This window comes from Corvus kubaryi, unplaced genomic scaffold, assembly GCF_017639235.1.
Source record: "Corvus kubaryi isolate FWS band 111438036 unplaced genomic scaffold, C.kubaryi_AGA036_p1.0 134, whole genome shotgun sequence".
Lineage (NCBI taxonomy): Eukaryota > Metazoa > Chordata > Aves > Passeriformes > Corvidae > Corvus > Corvus kubaryi.
Genome location: NW_024580668.1, coordinates 159,043 through 180,137, shown reverse-complemented (window position 1 = coordinate 180,137; position 21,095 = coordinate 159,043). Strand labels below are relative to the sequence as shown.

Here is a 21,095-nt window from a genome sequence, read left to right as displayed (position 1 = left end):
AGCCAGTTGTTACTTCCCTGCCATTTCCTCAAAACTCCTGCATTGTTGGTCGCAGCATTACTACAAGCTAGTCTGACTATCCAGACAAACTAAAAGACCTCATGAAATGATTGAAGTAAGGTTGAAAGGTGATGCTAAACTCTTGTGATGCCTGTCAGAGTGGTTGGGTATTGCAGATACGAGGCATGATATTTCCATTTGAGTAAATAGGAGGCCCTACTACTCAGAATTGCTGTAAATAATGACAATACTAAGGAAGAAAGAGGTATCAAATAAGGTCTTCGTACTAAAAAAAGATAAGTTTCATTTAATGTTATTTGAAACCACAATTTAATGATAACAGTTATAGGATACTGTCTTACAGTTCTCTTGACAACAGACCACAGGAAATAGAGCACACGTTCTTGTAACAGAAGAAACGGATTATCTCTGTAATTATGTTGCTTGCTCTCCTTTATCTTGTAAGAACTTTGGAATGTGTTAATGTCTCTTTGAGCTTTTTCTGACAGTCTGACATTGTTGAATTTTGAGAAAAGACTATACATTTGTTCCCTAGGAAAAGGGAAAAAAACCTTTAAGAAAAAATTGTCATTTTCTTTTTTGTGTGTGTGTGTGCTAAGAAGTGTTCTCATGTGGAGCAGGGATTCAGCTTGGCTTGAGGATGTTGTGGGACTGGTCTTTCTGATTTAACAATCCTACTCAAGCACAAAAGCTAAAAAGAGTATTGGTTATATGATCCATGGTTTCATTTACATGCCTAGCAGCTTTCCGAGGGGGGAAAAAAAAACCAAACCAACAAAACAACCCCATATTTTTTGTACCTTCGCTTTCTCTTCTTTTTGCTTTTTGACCAGTTAGTTTTTGCATATGCTGTCCTTAAGAGTGAACCCAACAGAGTTCAGAAGGCCTTTCCACCAATAGTTCTTCCGATCTGCCAAGACACTGAACACCCCCAGAAATACAATCCTTGTATTTAGTTATTGCATTCTTTATGCTGAAGCATTTGTGAAAGTATTTTTTAACTGTACAAGTAAAGTGAGTGGGCTATACATGAATTACAGTGTATGAACAGTAGCATTTCCTAAATTTTAATGCTTTCCCTTTCACTTTATATTTTTACTTTCCTTTTTGATGCAAGAGCTTGCAAATCTTATTGATGTTTGATTAACAACATTGTAATTTTATTTTCCTGTGTTACAGTTACATGAAAATGTAGCAGACTGTGAGAAACTGGAATTCAGAGAACTTGCAGATATAACAGGATAAGGCTTTGAAAATTTACTAGTAATTTGTGTATATGGTACTGTCTTGAAATACTCAATGTCAAATTTCTTCCAAAGGACCCTCTCTTCTTGACAGTATCCTTTGCGAGACACGAAAACCTGGCATGGGGAGTTACCCTGTGCTGTTTGCACATATGTAGGCTTATGTGTACTATGTTTAAAGATGCATCATTACTGGTTTTCCTTCCTTGAGCTTCTTGTGTCATTTATCACATTCTAAGAGGTCCATTTCACGTTCATGAACAGTTTATCAGTGATCTTCATTCAGTTAACGTAGCCAGGGAACAGCACCTCCCATGCAGCAGTGCCACCTTTCATATCAGAACTACTTTACCTGCATTCTTTGTGCCAGATTAAAGTCATGGTGTGGATGCATCTTCCCATTTCACTTACAATAAAATAAGTTACACTGGAATGTTTGCAGTCGCCATTGGCAAAATATATGACTTTAATCACGAGCAGGAGATACTAGAGCGGTAACTGGCATGTGACCTGAACTACTACTGCATAGTAGCTGTAGTGTAAACAGTTACTGACAGCTAAGGGCTGGAGATGCAGGGTACATAACAAACTTTCGATGAGAGTTTTACTGGTCCATGTAGTTTGGTCTTGACAATATCTTTCACCAGCGTGCTACACATTTTAATAATGTGATATGCAGGAAAAATAAGCACATTAATGGAATGTATTGCTTGATGATTTCATTTGATTTCCTCTGGTTCTTGTATTCTGCACTGAGGTTAGTGGAATTGAGGTGGCATAACTTAAACAGGGCAAAACATGATGTCAAGGATCAGAAAAAAATGACACTGAGAATTCCAGGAAAGAGCAATAGGAGCTTGAACTCTTTTATTTGTAAGTCCACAAATCCTCCCACTTTTAGTTGTTCCTCTCTAACTGGATTGTACAAGGACCTGGACAATTTTAACCATCTCTTATGCCTTTTTTGGTTTCTTTTTTGCCTCTCTTCTACAATATGAAGCCAACATTACTGCTGTTCATATAGAGTTGATAACTGCACTTATATCTATTGTTTATTGCATAATTTGCTAGATATTGTAGATGAAATTAAGGGTTTATATGCACTTTTTAAAAGATATGAATGGAGTTCTTTGACTTTCTTAAAAATATCAGGTTTTTTGGTAAGCGGAGAAGAAGCCAGCTATCAAAATATTACATTGTGTTATTCTTGTTACAGTTGCTAGTGGAGTGTTGAAGTGATGCTTCCTCTGTGGGAAAAGCTTTATAAGCAACTGAGAATCTGCTTGAGCCAAATTACATTGGCTGACAAACTACATGGCTTTGCATTTTTCTTTTTGTGGGAATTTGTAGTTTTAACTTCTTAATCTTTGCTTCCTCTTTCCTAGCAATGTGTTTTGCAAGGCAGAGGAGTGCTTTGTACTCTGTGATCTCCTGAGGTTATCTGCTGTAATTTTCATTTATTATATTTTGCTTTCTTTGTTGACTCTTAATTTCATTTTATCATAACTTGGCATGTTGTTTAGCTGCTGTTTTCCTGAGGTCTACAGTGCCCCTGCCTTGGTCATGTCACTTTTGATTAAGCAGCTGCAAAGCCCTTTAGCCAGCTTCTAAAGGGTAAAAGTCAAAAATCAATAATGTGCCAGTCCTCCCAAAGTGCAGTAGCAGTGAGAGGTAAATGAATGATTAAACATGATTAATAACAGTATAATGGAAGACGCAAAGTAGGGAAAAGTGCTCACTTTAGCCTAAATTCAGAGATTTATTGCTGAGTACTACAAATAATGGAATCATCAATCTTCCAAGGACTACAAAAGGCATCTGCTGCAGCCATTTTAAAATGCAGTGAAAAAAAATCTTGCTTCTTCATCATTATCTGCTGTGGCCCAGTTATTCTGAGTATAAAATACATGCTGCATAAAGAAACAGGTATGTAAACTTTGTAGTTAAAATTGGTTGCTTCTTGTAGAGTTTAAAGTTGTCATTACTGTTGGCAGAGAAATAAAAGTAGCCAGTATCGATTACTATGAATGTGTGTACAAAGATACCAGTGTTCATGTGGTTTTATAAGATGGTAGTTACACTTACTAAAACAGGGGATGAAGCAATGTTGCTAAAGGAGTGAAAAGAGAAACTTGCCAAGGACCTAAGGCAAGTAAGAATATAAAAGCTAGAGCTCTGATGGGATAATGGAAAAAAATTTAATGATACATGATCAACAGTGCCTAGTGTTTGGTTATTGACAGCACAGAAGACTAACTAGGGACAGGACCATTTTCCTTACCTTGCTTACCAAAGATGAAAATATACAGAAATGGAGAGGGGTCATTATTACATAACTGGAAAAGTTTTGTTAGCTGTTTGTAGCTGTAGCCTCTCAGAGTTAAGTTGTCAGTGTCAGAGAAGAAAACCTTCCAGGACAGTCCAGCTTCTGCAGGAAGCAGTGCTGTGGATTTCAGTTGAAATTCTGTATTTTAAGAGTTCTAAATTTGCATCCTGGAAAAGAGTAATATCTAAGGTATCTCAAAGCCATTCCTGCACAGCAAAATATGTCTGCATTTCTAAAGGTGTGTGCATGGGAGCAAGCTCAGAGAAGCATAGAAATGTCTTCCTGGGGTAGATATAATAGCAGGGAGTCCTGAAGGACTGTGTGTTACAGCACAGAGCAACATTTCCATGGATGTGGTGCTACAGCTTCATTTGTAATGAAATCTTTTTTGGCAAACCAAAGGCTTGTAAAAGCTCTTCGTTCAGTAGGAAAAATAGAACAGCGAAGTCTTTGTTTTTTTTCTTTCTATCTTTGAATAAACTAAAGCTTGGTGTTAGGACTTGTTCTGTCTTCAGCATGAGAAGTCTTGGGTAACTTCAAGTATTCTGAGTTCAAGAACACATCATTATCTCTAGTTTTCAGTACCAACTTCTTGCACAGTTACGTTCTAGATGCGTAAATTCATCTTGTGGCTTTTAATGGATGTGTCATCACTGTTCTGGGTTTTATTCTCACCATCATGTCTCTTGTGTGCTTCCTTGCTTCTTCCGTATAAAAATAAAATCCCTTTTACTTTGAGATCTCTTTGTGCATTATGTTTCACGTAACCCATTAGCTCTTCAGAGAAATCCCTACTCTGATCTGTTCTTCTCTTGTATTCTCCTTATCCCCAGTACTTAAATGGAATCTACTTACCTTATACATATGTATGTCTTTCCTAAATACATGGAGTCCACTTTTCTTACACAAATCTGTTCTGGAGGATGTGTATCTTCTCTGTGAAACTTTCATCTAGTGATTCTGATACTTAATTCACTTTCACAGTGAGGTCAGGAAGCTGCAGCCATCTTGGATGCCTAGATTCATTGCCCAGTGACATCTCAGCATTCTTGCAGCAACCTCTTTTCATTTATTGCACATACAGTTAGTTTGCCGTGGGGTCTGGTACTGATCTTTCAATCACATTAAAATCAGCTATTTTAATTTTAAAATCAGCTATTTTAATTTTAACCCTTTTTCCTTGAAAGAACAGAAATGGTATCCTGAGGTATTTTCCAATTACTTCAAGTGACTAATCCACCCTTTCTTCTTTAACATTCTTGACTGAACTATGGTGCAAGAAATAAAAAGCTTTCTGAAAGAGCTTGAAAAAGCACTTTCAAAAGGAGTATTCTACCAGTAAAGAGAAGGAAGATGGCACAGACAAAGGCTGTGATTGACTTAGTTGCCAATTCTGCTGAGTAGTAGGGTGATATTTGTGTTCCTGGGCAGTTCATTCATGTTTGATATGATCAGTTGGGTTGTATCATTACACTCCGAGGCCCATTTGAATGGGAACTGCACTGTATTAAGCTTTATTGCATGCAGTCCATTGTTTGTTGTTGGCTTTCATTCTGTGCCTGCTTCTCTCTTCTCTCCTGGCTTTTACTGCCTTGTGGAGCTGTTTAAAGGGAAGGAATCTATACACATGGATTTATTATTATTTACTGTCTAGACAGACAGTTTATATTCATTTGATCCATCTTAATTATTCTTGTATTTCTGCCAGTTTGGAATGTAGCCCGAACAAATACACTCTGGGAGACAAATTCATGGATTGACCTTTTCTCAATCAGTGAACTAACACCAGCGATACTCTTGATGTAAGATTTTGGGACTGTGACCTAGGCTGCAGCTCAGGCCATCAAATTTTCTGCTTACAATAATGGAATATATTGCTCACTGAACTTTTCTCAGTCATTTTGTCTTCAAACCTTTTTTCATTTTAGTGAGTACTGACTTCTTGTATAAGCTTCCACCATTTTTCTTCTCAGGTAAAAAGGGACTAGAGAACTCTTGCTTGCCATTCCATTTGGTTCATCATCTCTGCCTCACTTCATCAGCAGAGAAGATGACAAAGCACGGAGCTAAGCTGGAGTCTCTGGGCACTTAAATATGGACTTCTAAGTTGGGCATATGGAATTTTTCAAGTGTCCTAAGAGCTGCAGTTCTAGTCTGTGAGGCTCAACCTGTCAGTGAAAATTCTTACAGAAAGATTTCCCTAAAGCAAAGGTAGGTCTTGTGATATTGGCCTTACAAGGACAGACCAATGCTGCCAAGTAAGTGACATCAATATTGGACAGCAGATTCTGTCTTCCTGTTGTGAGGAAAGTTTTTGTGGATTTTCCTCTCAGAGCAGCTCTTAAAGTGTTCTGCACTGGGCTCTGCCACAAATCTCACTTTTCAAAAATGCTCGGACCACTTGCGAAACCCGGTGTTGGGATCTAACAATTAGAGAACAATTAGAGCTGCACTCCACAGGCCCTCGCTTTGGGTGTTTAAGTCTGACCAGGCAAAAGGAATGTGTCTGTCTTTCTTCTCAATGGGCTTACTCTGTATTAAAGTATAAAGAGTGCTTTAGGCAATCTGTGACCAGATCAAAGGCATATGAGCTCTTCATTCCCTATGCAGATGAATCAGGGGATTAGATATATAAACAGGAAAACATTTTTTTTGTTTCAACTTGGCTCTGGGCTTAGGTGAATAGCATACGACCTCCTGTCTGAAACTAGCCAGGGAGAATCCTGCACACTTCCATAAGGTTGTACACCCCTGCCCAGTTCTATGCAGAAAGGCAGTCAGTGCTTGAGAGAAACTCCTTAAAATGCAGAACCTTCTCCCTCAAGCATTATGAAAGATTTGTTATTCAAACTCTCTTTGAGGATCTAGCAATAGCTAAAATGGAAGTTTATAGTTTAGAAACAGTTTTATTAACACCCGCCCAATTATATTTTACTTTTCAAAGTTTGAAAAACAGAAAAAATATGGATTTATTTTTCCTGAGGTCATATGCTGATTTTGTGAAAACAGTCCTTTCTCACACTGACACTGAGTAACAGTTACCAGTTTATAGATTTGAGACAGAGAGGAAGAGATTAGATTACAGGGCTTCCATCCTGTTAACTCCCTCTCCTACTCTGTGATGCTGGACAAGCATCACAGCTTGTCTTTAACCCTTTGAATCTAAATGTCAGGTGTAGGGAGCTGGAGAGAGCCTGTGATAATCCATGGAGGACATTCTGCTGATCTCTGCCAGCAGCTCCATGTTATGGGAGCATGTGTCTGTTATAATGCACTGGGAGGTCTCCTGACCTTTTTCACCCTTCTCCTGAGGCTCCTTTTACCACCTTTTATGCATCTAAATTCAGAGGGGCACAGGGAAGTTCAAGGAAGTATTGGCTAAAAATGCAGGGATAACTCAGTCTTCACTGTCAAAGGGTAGCATCCTTTGTTGCTTATCTGTGAGGAGCATTGTGATGAAAGCACCATTTTAAAGTGAGGCCAGTCTTGACACCTAGCAGCTGTGGTAAATATTAGCAGTAACACTTAGGTTCTGCTAACATTCTCTGTCATGAATAATAGCAGATCTGCAATTAAGCATCTTAGAAACACGGGATATAAATTCTCCTTGTGTTCCTTGGGTAAGCACATTTATGATTTTCTCAGGTGTTGATAAGTCAACTGACATAATACAGATTAGCTACAGCAAACTTATCATTATCATTACCTATGAAAATTGAATTTGATTCCTTCCCCTGTGCACATAAAATGTATTATGTCTTTTGACTGCAGAAAAAGTTGCTTGATAGCAACTTTCCCTCTCTCCTCAGGGCAAGTTTTTTGTGCATACTAGGAATTGGTTTCTACATCATGTTAGAACCCTTACTGCTTGTTTGAAAGGCTTGGTTTCATGAAATCTCAAACAGCATGGTAACCATGCCAATCATATCCTGTTCATGCTGCTCCTCTCAAAGCAACTCATGGTCTCAAAAACCCTGCAAGCAAGATACTAAAATAACTCAGTAGCGGGCAAAGAGGACATTCTGGAAATTTCTGACAGAATATGAGATAAATTTTCTTCCCTGAAGTCCCCTACTGACATTCCTGGAAAAAAACATGAGACACAGCGGATGATTTGGAAAGTATATTACAGTCTGATTGTGCTGGCATTATTTGTGTGGGAAGTTGCCAGTGGATCAATTCTGACATTGTTGTAAACAGTCTAAACCCCTGTTTAATATTAAAGCTATTGCTATACTCAAGAGAAAATTCAAAAAAATTTAGAATACATTAGATAAGAGATTTCTCATTCCGTAAACACTGTTTATCAGCTCATCTGGAATAAAACTTGTAGAACTTTTGAATGACAAGGGTTTGTACTAATACACCTCTCTGTAGAGCAGAATGAGCATTTGTTGGTTTATGCTGTTCTGTCCTCTTAGGCAGTAACATATTAACTCAATAACAATTTTTTTTTGCCTCATCTTACTAGAAGAGACTCACTCGATGTACTCCTCATGAGCCAACTTCATTTCAGTTTCTTACATTGTTTTGCTGATTTACACAAACCTTCAAAGACAGGACAAGAGTTACAGTTCCAAGTTAGATGCCTTTTGCTGCTGGATGTCAACTGCATCTCCATGACTTTTGTCTCTCAGGAGCTGCTTCAGGAGTTCCTGCTGTTCTGGTGACGTATTTCAGTGCTGACCTCGGCTGCATTAAAAACATGTCGGAACAGATGCTGTTTCAGAAATTCATAATGATGACAGCACCTTTTCACAAATGCAGCGTCCATTTATCACCCAGGGGACATTATTTCGATGCCAAAGGCTAACAGAGGATGGCCATACATCTTCATTGTTGCTTGTCTGTCAGTGTTGGTGCACCAGTATCAATGATTTTTACTCAATATGCAACACTAGAAACTTGTATCAGGAGAGCTAAAATGTTCCTAGGAATCTTAGTTATTCTGGTGGTTATTCTCAAAGTTAACTTGTCAGGTCCCTTATTTATTTGTGAGGAGACTGTAGAGGTTTTTATTCTTCAAGCATTATCTACTGAATGCTAATTCATGTTAAGGCTTTTTATTCTTCTGAAGCCTTAAATAATTACGAAAAATCATTTTAGCATTCACCTATTGACTTTCTAGCTCCTACCAAACGACTTGAAATAAATAAATCATGAAAACAGTGTGACACTTCACAGACAAAAGTGTGCATTGTTGAGGAATGAAGGAGTTGATTCAGTTAGGGTAACAATGAATGTTGTTGGAAGTGACAGATATGTGCAAAAATGCAATCAGACATATCAGACTTCACTCCAACCCATCAGTACGTTTCAAAGGGCTTTTGAAATGGTTTCCTTTCTTTGCAGGTGCATTACACCTCACATCTGCTAGCATTTTTTCATAGTATTTTATCTTCTGAATGATGAATTTCTATATTAGAAGAGCCTCAAAAGACTGTATTTTATTCAAGACTTCAGGATGCTAAGTCCCACAGAAATGCATAAAAAGATGCAGCCTCTGCTCTCACCTTACTTGATTACAAATAAGTGTGAGGCTGGAGGACAAACAATATGTGGCTTTCTGCCCTAAACCAGCCTCCTAGCAAGACTTTTGCTGTGTTTTCTATTTTCTTTTAAGCTAACAATACTCCTGATTATACGTGTTCCAGAAAATAAGGAAATATATATAATATCAATTTGCTATCTAAGAGTATGAACAACAGCTGCCCCATAAGGCCAGTATGTGTAATAATACATCTGCTGTTATGCCTGCTTATAGGAGTTTAAACAGATTCATTTCTTTTCTATAAAATATCTGGCATGTATTCACCTACAAATCCCTAGAATGCCTGATAACTATGTAATATAAGGCTTATTTATTTAAAGAAACATTGGAATTTACTCTGTGCTTCTTTGAAATGGGAAGCTTTCCTGCTTAAGCTGTTTAATAAAAAGATGACCCCTAAAACTTCTTTTTAGTGGTTAATTATGGTTTCTTAAAAACATTAACCTGGCTATTCTGCCATTTGTTCTTTTGGTTTTGTTCTATTCTATTTATTTGCTTTGGAAATAGGCAGTTTTGCTAAGGGATTCATTTCTTCTGTGGTGGAATTTTCCAAGCCAGTGTTTTACAGAATATCTTGCATATACACTTTGGCTCATTTATTGAGCTTCTCAGTGAATATTTTCTTTGAAAGCTCAAAGTAGTCTTGTAGATGCCTTATTTTCCTCAGCCATTACAGTATGTGATCATATTTGTTCCTGGAGAGGTTCACAGGGCAAACTATGATTCACTTTATTATTTTTTTAAATTTCACTAAATGTACAGGTTTTCAAGAAGATTCTTTAATTCCCAATTTTATATCAGTTCAGAGACATCCCCACCCCCATATATACTCATATTAAACAGCTTCTAATGTAGAAAGCACATTTGCAACCTATACTAACCACCTACCAAGGAAATAACCCTGGACTCTAGAAACACACTGTTGTACCTTATGACCTAGATGAACATCAGTCGTAACTGAAACAAAAAAAAATGCTCCAGGTGTGTAGTGGACATGCTTCATAGTGGTACAGCAGAAAACCACATGGCTGGCATTTGATCCTGTTGAGAATCATTAATGAAGGGACACAGTAGCGTGCTGCTTACCAAATACAACCTAGTTGTTTTCCATACCATTTAAAATAATAGTATAACCCTATCTGCTTGGTCCCACTGTTCAGTTAGGTTTGTGCAAGAAGCTGGCATGCGTAAACCCTGTTGTATTTAGTGCAGAAGTGGAAAATGTATAAACAGAAATAGAACTTCATAGTTTTTCTCAGAATTGTCAATAACCATTACTTGGTCTTTCTGAAGTCATGCTAGGGAGAGTGCATTGGTATGATGAATACATGCTGCTGCTCTAGGTGTTAATACAACTTTCATTTTAACACCTCTGCAAATATTTGGGTGAGCAGGTTCCTGCATGCCATCAGACTTGGCGTGTAAAGCTCTCAGAATAAAATACTAATTACAGCCTTACTGCTTGAGTTTCGTCATGTGTTGAAAGTACCTTCTATTACATTTTTTTACTTTTCAGGTGCTCCTTAGTTTGGAAATTAAGAGTTTGGGCCTTTTTTTTTTTTTTTTTTTTTTTTTTGAGCAATAGGGCAAGCAGTATCAAAGGCTTGAAAGTTGCTTAGTTTTGAAGTATAATGGAATGAGTGAGAAGGAAATCTTTTATTCTAGGAATTAGGTATTTAGTTCATGTAAGTGTTTTACATTAATGCATCATTCAAAAGGAATGTGTTTTCCTAAAGGGCAAAGGTGCTCAGGATGGCAGACAGTTTTTCCTATTAGACAACCAACTATTCAGAAAATTGTAAAATAGTGTTTCCTAAAAAGCTGTATGTAGTTTGACTTAAGGTCTGGCTGGAACAAGAGGAGCTTACAGAGTATGGGTTCTGTGTAGAATACTTTTTTCCTTCATCTTTTTTTAAGGTGAAAGTTCATGGATTTAGCATATTCTGAGCATACCAAACATGCTGGAGGACAATAAAAGAAGGACAGAACGAAACAATAAGAATAGAGGGGGGAAATGTGAAAATACCAGACCGAATATGGATAAAAGCTTGTCAGGGCATTCTCATATCTGATGCCAAGGAATTGCTTTGACAGATAAAGATGAGAGAACATCAGGGAGGTTAAAGTTAGTATGAGCTTTGTGTTGGAAACAGACAGTGCACCGATTTTTGGGTATACTGTAAATGTATTACTTGTCTAGGATTCTGGAGCAAGTGTTTTGGAAAGATGAATAATTTGTCATATCACTGAATACAGCAAGCCTGGTAGCCATCAGGTTTTCTGACTTTAACTGCCTGAGATTTTAGATTGGTTTTTTTGTAATGTTGAAGCCATTTTGTTCCTGCTTGATTCTTACACTGCTCAGATCAGCATAATGTCTTGGCATCTTTCAGTATTTTGTCACATAAGTAGTTGTCCTTTAGATTGTTTCTCTTACTCATACTCTGTTTAGGTAGAGAAGTGGATGTGCAATGCAATCCTTGGTTTCAGTAGATTTATTTATTTAAGGATACATTGCATAAAATTTTATTATAAAACAGAACTTTGACATGCACTCAGTTTTTAATGGAAGTTAGGTGTAAATTTTTCTCGCAGTAGAAAGGTTTTGTCAGAAGAACTAGAGTAATCAGGAATTCTTGAACCTCATTCTCTGTTGCTCTGCATGTATATCGTTGTTTATGTTGCTAGGTATGTGAAATGAGGTGAATAGCATTAAATGCAAATATTTTGCACCCTTTTGCTTAGCCACTCAAAGTAGTGGTCAGGTACTTGTTGCTTTCTAATGGATCATGCTGTGATTTTGAGCAGATAACCACCTTCTTCTGCTGGCTTCTTTTGAAAAAATAAGGGTAAGAGTGGTCAGCCAGAACAATACAAGGACTGATAAATGAGGGTGCTTAGCTACCTGGTAAATTAGCAGAACCATGTAAGTTCTGCGAATTGAAAGCCTTAGGCTGATCTCTACTGCATCTGTTTCTTTATATGCTTAAACTGGTTTATTGGGGACCAGAGCTTTAAAATTATGGAATTCTGAATTCGTGCCTCATTACTTTTTTCCTGTTTGCCTCTGAAACTTTTGATAAAGACACTGAATCTTTTATGAACTTCTAATATATAGCAGTGCTTTTTTTAAAGCCAGAAGAACGTAGTCGATTTAAATGCCACTATGCAGTACCGTTGTACTGGCAAGGTCACATCAGGGGGCAGAGATTTTATGAGTGTTTTCTGCAGCACATGAAGTTTATGGAGAAATAGTAGCAGCAGTATAGGAACATGTGAACTAAGATGACACTTCCGTATTCCATTCTTAAGTACATTCTATGTAGCCTAAAAACACTGTGTGTGTATTTGACACTGTATGTTTTCCTAACCTCTTCCTTTCACAGAAAATCTTTAATGGTTAACTGGAGAGAGGAAACTCAGGCTGCTAGCTATTTCCTCTACCTACTTATCTAGATCTCGTTGTCTCTTCTTCCTTGAATATTTACTTATCTGAATCTAGCTGACTCCTTTGTTTCTTTTTCTGGCCTGATTTTCCTGAAGCAATAATGTAAAATCATAATGAACAAACTTTCTGCTCGAAGATGCTCACTGAGGCACCCACTCAGACTTCATCCAGGTTTCCCAGAATTATTTGATAATATGCTTGACCTTTGTGGTAAGTTGTAGTAAGACTTCCCATATGCATTACTAAGTCAGAAAAGGTAAAAAGAAGTATTAATAAAATTGTAAATATCAAAGGAGCTGGAGAGTATTTACAAGTTTTTGAGGATGCATCACTGTTGATTTATGGAGTTACTAAAGTTTAATAGTTTCTAAATGCATGGGAGCCTTGTCCAAATTTTTGAAGAGCATTTCTTCACTGAGATCAGGATAATATAATGCCTGAGTATTACCTGTTTGTCATGTAGCTTATCTGCATTTAATGTTGAATTGCAGCATTATTTTGAGTATTGGTATGAAAGTATGCAAAAATGAAAGCTTCATATTACACACTCGAAGAATTCACAATGCCGTATTTCATTTGTCTGTTGTAGTTCAATCTTTTTAACTTTGGAACTGCTGCAAAGCGATTCAGGTCACTCAGCATGTATTTTTAGAGCTGCAGGTCAGCGAGAGAACATGTAATGCTCTTCTTATAGCAGGGATGGTGATATTATGCTTCATTGTAGCTACCAGCATCAGTCTTGTATGCAGCTTATATTATGTCCCTAGGAATAGCCATCCTTACTGTAATTCTTGGACTGTGATAGTATGTCAGATGGTGTACAAAATGTTTCAAAGCCTAAACTTCAGAAAGAGTCATCATCACACATATAGAAAGACCTGTTACACTGTTTTTAAATGTCATATGCTTTGGGTTGTAAAAATAAGAGGTTGGTTATTCTAATCTTACATAATAGTGTTGCTAAGCATAACCTGCAATTTTCTGTACACTGCCTCAGGCCAGTGTACTTAGACCATTTATACCATGTTGTCTGTTTCAGTTTAAAGTAGTGTGGGAAAAAGCATGGAGATAACAGATTATTTATGTCACAAAGCTGACACAGAAAAGGGGACAAGTGGGGACTGGCGTGTATCTTAAGTAAAGTCAGAAACAGTTACGCAACATAAGCTTTAAAAGTCCACCTGCAATTAGTAGTATCTGTAGCTGTTTTATAATCATCTGCCACATTATTTCGCTATTCCTTTCCACTAAGCTGATCCAAGGTACTAAAACTTAAGCTTCTAACTTAACATAGTTCATCGCTGTTCTTGTCACTGAGGCAGGTGTAGTGAGCTTTTTCCTGCGTTCATTTTTGTCAGGCTTAACAATGAGAGGATAAGGAGATCAGCACATTGCAAACTGAATGAAGAAAAAGGCACTGGTAACTTTTTGAGAAAGTTTATTATGAGGTTACTCTTGTAAAAGGTCTAAGAAGTTCCTGCTTTGTGACACAGTCTGCTAAATAGTTCCAGTGTCTTCACCTTATATTTAGGTCTGATAAGCAAATATTAACACTCCCAATCCCCAGCTTTGTTTTAAAGCAAGAAGAATGACATTTGTAATACTTAAGATTAAATCTGTGCACTACTGGGTTATCTGGAGGTGTAAACTAAATACAGGTCTGTCTTTCTGCTGGATTGAACCAAGTGGATGATTTATTCTGTTGAACTATGGGAGGAGAAGTTATACCTGATGTAGCACAAAGTCTCTGGGGATGAAGTTACCCCAGTGACATTTTTGAACATGTTTGAACTAGCAGAACAGCTTAAAGTTAGCCCTTTTGTTTTTTGTTTGCTCTTGTAAGGCCATCCTAAAATTCAGTAGAATTTTTTAAAATCATGCTTTCAGCAGCATAGAGTATTCTCACACTCAGTAGTGTGATTTCTACCTCTAGTTTTATCAGCCACATGCTCACAACTGAGAAGGTGTAGGGAAAATTAGAACTTGCAGAAACTGTAGAGAAGGGAAGGAAAGAAAAGATGTACTACTTGAAGAAAAAATATCTAGTCTAAGAAAGGAGTGTTTTCAAAAGTCAGAACAAGCCCTTGAGGTTTCTCTGGTATTCAGATTTGATCACAGGGTAAAAACTGATGAGCAGTGCTTTCTAACTTGAGATGCTGTTAACAGCTGTGGAGTGTCTCAATGATTTGAAAAGGGTGTGCATGACACATATATGTCAGCATCCTGGGGGCAGTTTGTAATTAGATACAAACCAGTACAGCTATGCAAATTTTTTGAGCTATCACCTTGCCTGTTATCAACTGCAACAGATAAATCTGCATTACGCTTGAATTTTAATCAACATTTTAGTCTTTTAAGATCTCTTACAGCAGAGGCACCAGTTAAGCACTGATGAAAGGGACTCAGTTGAAATATGGTATTTTCTTCTGGAGCTTGAGCATTTGTGTGCAATTTTGGACACCATAGTTCCAACTGTCCTCCCTTCCTTCTTCTTCCCCCAACTTTTTATTGCTGAGCTCAATGTCATATGGTATGGAATATCCCTTTGGTCAGTTGGAATCATCTGTCCCATCTGTTTCTCCCCCTCTCTGGCTTATTATACACCCCCAGTGTCCTTGCTGTTGGGACAGTGTGAGAAGCAGAAAAGGCCTTGGTGCTCTGTAAGCACTGTTCAGCAATAAGTAAAGCATCAGTGTGTTGTCAACACTTGTTTTCATCACAATCTAAAGCATAACACCATATTGGCTGCTATGAAGCAAATTAATTCTGTCCCAGCCAGAGCCAGTACAGATCCTTAGGGGATCAGAGTAAATGGACTGCTTGTTGGCTGTTGTAGCAAGATCCTGAATCATGACTTTCCAACATAAATTCCTTGGTATTTCCCTACTCAAATTTTTTTCCTCACAAAATGGACAGGGCCTGGATAAGTTGTAAGTACCTGAAGTTATGTGATTATATCAGAATCCTAAATAGTTACTCATTCTTTGAAACTTCCTATTGTAATTGTTTACTTCATGATTCATGAGCGCTTGAGCATTGTGCCATCAATAGGGATATGTCGACCTGAGTTTTCAGACAGCCCAGAATACCATATAAGGGAAGTAAAAAGTGCTTTACTAAGCAGGAGTGTTTCTGTTTTAATTTTAATACCAGTTGGTGTAGGGGTATGTGCGTTGTGTGGGAAGGTTGTTATCTCCTTGGTCGTTGTGCCCCACCAGTGGCCTTGTCCTTTCTCCTCTCCCCCTTCCTCTGGCTCATCCTGCTTCCCCAGAAGCATGTGCATATTGCCCACAGCAGTAAGAGCTGGAGCATACCTTAGATGACATTCAGTAGGTGCATGTGCACACATGTAGGTTCTTTGTGTGCCCAGAGAGCAGGGCAGGTCTCATGCTTGCTCCTCAGTAGCCTTATTTGTGTGTATTTGCATCTGCCTTTAGCCCTGTGCTATTGCTGTAGTTATCTAAATGGGTGACAGTTCAGAGCATAATTACCTGAGTATCAAGGAGAGCTGTCATCACAGGTTAGTTGGTATGTTCTGATGCACGTATAGAAACTATGGGAAGCAAAGCAAATGATAACATATATTGTAGCCTATAAATTTAACCTGTGGAGCCCCAGAGATCCTTGGACTTCAAGTTGGAAGCTGTTGGCCTGGTAAATACAACGGTGTTTTGGAGCCCGGAATATCTGTTCCTAGATGGGTCGCTGACCCATTGAATTGACCTTGAGTAAGTAATTTTACCTTTCTACAGCTCAGTTTCTCAGTGGATATTATAAATGTTCCATACCGAATTTGTAAACCTCTTCGAGATTTAATTATGAAAAGCAATAGGTAAGAAGTAAACTTACTGTTAGAGATACATAAAAGTTAAGCTAAAAAAGTAACTGAATTATAACTTTTATATTTTCATCTAAGAAAAGCCAAGGATAGTAAAGTTTAATTTATCTGCATAATGACCTCAGATCTGAACTACCCTGCCATTGCTAATGCAGTGTCCTGCTGCAGATGTCATCTTACTGTTCTGCAGTGTTGGCCAAAAATCTTATTTATGATAAGATATTCCTTATCTTGGGTTTTGCAAGAACTTTATCCCCAAGATAGTTTGAAAAAAAAATTAAAATTGTTCTGGGAATTTTACAGGTTTTAATCGTAAAACTGGGACTGATTAATAGGTTCTCATTTAGCAGGGGTATCACAGAGCTTTTGGTGAAATATTTTTTGTTCATTTTAAATACTTTCTTCTTGGAAAAGTATACTTTGCTATTTCAGTTACTGTGTATTAACTGATCGAAGAACAAAATTTGGTGTGTGATCTTGTGTGCATTTAGAAATACCAAAGCCAAAAATGTACTGGGGATAGGAAATCTGCTTTGGAATTGCATACTGCCATAGAGCTCATCAGATAAAACATTCCACTTTACTTCACAAAAGATTTTGGCCTTTTTTAAAATCCATTCAGCTGGAAATCATTAAGCCAAATGGCTGTCCTGACCTCTTTCTTTGCTAGTAAACAAAATTTAAAACATTTTAATGCTGAGCTATAAATACTAACTGGCACTTAATATCATTCATGCTTGAAAGACAATTTAGTTTTCATGGGTTTACCACTTTTGTCAGTAAAAATCTGTGTGATGACTTGATAGGTACCTCCAGAAGCTTTTTGTTGATACTACATAGTTTTATTTGGGTAAAAAAGGGAGCCAAATGCAAAATTAAATGTTTGAATTTATTGCTCTGTGTCTACAGTTTACATACCAACTTTTCAGTGTATGGTAAAAAAATTTTCTAACTGGGAGCATCCAGTCTTGTCTTGAAAAATAATCTTTCAAAGTCCTGTGGAAATATATTCAGATATTCTCATGTCAGACACTCCTGTTTGGCAGGGGAAGTAGTGCATGTACTTTGGGGCTCTCAAAGAATTCTCAAGAATTGCCGCTGTAGTCAATCATGAGAGTGATGAGGCATACAAATAACATAAGGTGAACTGAAGTACAAATAAAAGAGGTTTCATTGCCAGACATGAAGAGTGTTCAACTACAGTTTCAGGACCTAAGAAAAACTACGTAAGTTTTCAGAACTGTTTTGTGTGGCTGCTTACTACTTCTGAAAAATCAGTCCTCTGTATTTTAGGGGTGTAAATGAGACTTACTGTAAGTAAGATACCTGTCATTTGTTGCTTACTGATAATATCAGAGCTTCGCAGTGATAGAAAAATAAACTGTGCTTCTAGTTATTAATACATTTCTCTCTGAATTAAGGATCAGAAATAGTAACGTATTCTGAGCCAGAAGGGCAACCATGATGTTTAATTCTTCTGTCTGAGGGTAGCACCTGCGACACTGGCATGGGTTGCCCAGAGAAGATGTGGCTGCCCCATCCCTGGAAGTGTTCAAGTCCAGGTTGGACAGGGCTTTGAGCAACCTGGTCTAGTGGAAAGTGTCCCTGCCCATGGCAGGAGGTTGGAAGGAATGATCCTTAAGTCCCTTCCAACCCAAACAATTCTATGATTTGAGGCATCACTGAGTCAGTTGCCATTAATGGTATAGTATTGTAGTCATGATCTAGGGTTTTTCATATGCAGGAATCTTGTCTCAACCTTATGGAAGATTGTAAACTCTAAAGGTAGGGGAGTGATGCTAAAGCTTACATGTAGATTCAACTTTAACTTTTTGGAAATGAAAGTAAAGCATTCTTTAGCCAGGGGCAGCACTTGTGTCTGTTTCAGTGTCTTTTTTGTCTTGAATGAAGTAGAAAGAATTTGAATGGCTTTAGTGTCCTTTAAACATTATATAAATAATCTCTACCCTTGATACGTGGTAGAAAAAAATGAAACTGTTTTGTTATTAAAAGGCAACTTTTTCAAAAATGTGATAGTTGGTATTTTAAGAATGCAAAAGGTATGCATTATATCTTTCAAAAAACAGCACATTATCAGTACTGAGAGTAATGAAGCTACCATAACACTATCAAAACTGTATATCTACTTGCTGATACATCTCTGTAGTCTCTAGAGGAAAGTAACCTGCCTACCCAAATGCCCCAAATGACCTTACACAAAGGGAATCAAAAAATCCCCAAGGTCCTTGGAGATGATCAGTAAGAGAGATGCCTGTGACTGGTAGGTGAACATTTCTCATAAAGTGACTACTCTATGTCTGATGAATCAGTCCTGACCCTCAAGGGAAATCCACAAAGCACCTTCAAAAGATAAGCCTTAATATTAAAATTCATGACTCTGATAAAAGGTAAAAATTATAGACTTACTAGACATACCAGTTTTAAAGGTATTGTAATTTTCTTAACCTCTCTCCTGGTTTCTCCCAGCTCAGTAACAAGTCTGTGTTTTTCAGCAGATGAGTTACTACCTTATTTTAATGATCCAAACTGTCTCCTTTTTCTTTGTTAGCAAGCCTTCCTATATCAGAGATAGGAGCTACTTTTTTTTCACATGGCTTGGTTAAAACATTAGTTAAATTCAGAGCAGCTTAGCTTTGAAGATAGCTGCTTCTGTTTCAGATCTGAAGAAGTGCTTGATATGCCTGAGGCTGTGTCTGTTCATTCCCATCTGTAGCAGTTGATCTAATAACAGGTATCACATCCCACCATAAGCTTCGCCTCACTTGTGCTATAGAGGCAAGAGAACAGGAAAATTACTTCCTGCATGTGCGAAATGCAGGCAGTTGTGTAATTTTCTCTCCTAATATTTCTTGCAATTGTCCATTTGAAGCCCAGCTTAGAATATATAAATATACAGTCAGATCAAGGTATCTATAATACTATTTAAAGTATTTGAGGTAGATGGGGAGAACTGCTGAACGGTAGTAATTAGAAGACAATGAAAAGCAGAGTGAGTAAACACAGCTTTCCTAGTGGAGGTGAAGTCCAGGTGCATCCCTTTGGACTTCGTGCCTACAGGATAGGTCTTTGTAAGTGAAAGTACTTCTGCTGTAGGTGCATCAAATTCAGCTGAACCTAAAGACTGCAAACAAAACCTTCATATGGCAAAAAGTGTGTAACATAGATTGTATGCCTGTGCCAGTTCGTGAAATGTTCAGAGGCAGGACATGAAGGTGACCATTCAGGGTGCTAGGACTGGTCTACTGGAGATAGATGGAGATAGGGTGGTCACACAAAGAGACCCTTGACTAAAGTTAAATGCACAGGGAACCACAGAAAAGAGTGAATGGCGCGTTGAGGCCTGCTGTTCTATCCATCCTCTCTATCAGTTGATTATACCTTTTTCTGCTTTAATACTTTCAAATCAGAGCATAGTTGTTTTTAGATAGTATTTTATCATTACATACTTTACTCTTTTGTTAGGAAATGTTATTTAGATAAGGGAGTGGCTGTTGTCTTCTGTAGGAGAATTTTCAGTAAAAAAAAAAAATACAGGAGTCGTTCGCATTTTGCATTACATACCAAATTGTGCTGAGATTGCAGCTAATCATCAATTAAACAATGTGTGTGTTTGATGATTGGTCTGTTGCTCCATTTGCATAAAACATCGGGAACTGGAACAGGAGGGAGTCTGAGCACTGTAGTACAGCCTGCTGAAAGCCTACAAAGGAAAACAAGATCAGGATGTATAAAAGAAAAATATGAATTCCTTATAAAAAGAAAAATTCTTTATTAAAATAGATTATTGAATTATTGCTGACTTACAGGCAGTTATTTTAAGGGTCATTTATAAATGGGGTAGAAAAAGGCTACTGTTCTTTTTCCTTTTATGGGCTGTGTGACCAACAATAGTTCTTTGAGTTGACGTTCTTCATCTTTCAGATGCATCCTTGGGCATTATTAATAATATTAATACTCAGGACACACATACTAATTTTATGTGTGAGCTTTGGGATTCTGCTAGTGTTTTCTTAGGAATTTCTCTTTGGCATTGCAGGAAGGATTTGTTTTCAGTTTGTTGTCCAGAAAGATAAGTTATCACTTCTGTCAGTGCACTAGGGTGTTAGTTTTATTGTTGTTACATCCTCCTCATCATCTTTGTTGCTTCAATATTTTGCTGAATAGCTTGCATTCACTGTTGTGAATTATGATAAAAATTAATTTGATTAGTATTAAACTAGAATTATATTAAGTGTTGCAAACTCGTAGTTGTAACTAAGTTCATACAGTGTAATATATTTAATCTTTATTTTCACACAGAAGAATGTAATGCTTAGCATTTGGATCAATCAAACTTCATTTTTTTTCTTTCTCCTTTGCTTTTCCTGTCAGTGTTTCCCTTTTTCACTTTTTGTAGTACCTGAAAATGTATAAACCATTTCCCCCATAATGTGACTGAACATTTATTGAAAGTGCAACTTGACTTTAAAAGACAGGTGTCAAGCAATTGCCTATAAAATCATGTTGAGCTGGAGTCTGTCATATAAAACACATGTCATGTGAGGGATCAAGGAGTGGAATATATTGTGCTGTTTGTGCCTTCCTAATAGCTTTTTGATTTGTTGTTGAAGTAGTATTTACACACTTTAAGCAACTGAAATGCGGTT

At 37.4% G+C, this 21,095-nt stretch overlaps 1 protein-coding gene across 5 annotated transcripts in view; it reads left to right on the top strand.

Annotated features, from left to right (window-relative positions):
- The window catches only part of SULF2 (sulfatase 2), a 124,708-nt gene that overhangs the window by 32,813 nt on the left and 70,800 nt on the right, over window positions 1–21,095 (top strand). Inside the window, exon 1 of one of the 5 annotated variants that reach the window (XM_042044261.1) lies at window positions 3,002–3,191. The exons of the other annotated variants lie outside the window; for them this stretch is intronic. The gene's annotated coding sequence lies outside the window, so the exon portion shown is untranslated. Of the gene's footprint in view, window positions 1–3,001; window positions 3,192–21,095 lie in introns of those variants that run through there. 5 annotated transcript variants of the gene reach the window in all.